Source organism: Macrobrachium nipponense, chromosome 1, assembly GCF_015104395.2.
Source record: "Macrobrachium nipponense isolate FS-2020 chromosome 1, ASM1510439v2, whole genome shotgun sequence".
In the NCBI taxonomy this organism is placed as follows: Eukaryota; Metazoa; Arthropoda; class Malacostraca; order Decapoda; family Palaemonidae; genus Macrobrachium; species Macrobrachium nipponense.
The window spans coordinates 180,000,361-180,001,011 of record NC_087200.1 but is presented as its reverse complement, the minus strand read 5'-3'; positions in this window follow the sequence as shown (position 1 = coordinate 180,001,011).

The following is a 651-nucleotide window of genomic DNA, read 5'->3' as shown; positions in this document are numbered from 1 at the left end:
TATCTTGAAGAAAAATAAAACTGGCCCTATTAATCAAAATGACAGGAAGGACCTCAATATCACGAGCCATCAATTTTCCCCTTGTCAGAGGAGCTGGCCTCTCTCTGCAGCTGACCCTTGAGTAAGTGGCCCTCGAAGAACAGCGGGATGACAGTTATTTGATGCAGGTGAAGAAGACTCTTTCCCGGCCTTCTGCCTTCATTGCAGAATTATCAACTACGCCGGCAGTCCATCTCGGGAGGATGCCATGGGTACGTTGTATTTTCAGAAAAACTGCCTTTCCTATATCAGTTCACTAGAGCAGTATACAGGCAAAATACTAAGTCTATTATGTAATGAAGAAGAAGAAGAAAAAAAGGGGGATTCCACCCCCATGTTTGCTCTGGTTTCTGGAAAAATAAACTTACAAAAATCTTCATATATAGAATTATCTTATGTTATTTTTTTCTTCTATAGATTGTTTATTTTATTTATTTATTGTTTTTTTTTTATAAATGTACCTTCGAGAGGGCATAATTTTCGAACATGAAATGTACTGGAGTATATTACTTGAAAATAAACAAAGGTCAGTATTTTAGAAAGAATAACATCAGCAAATATTATGTGTATTATTGGATTTTGAATATCATTTTTGGCGAAGAAAATCCACAT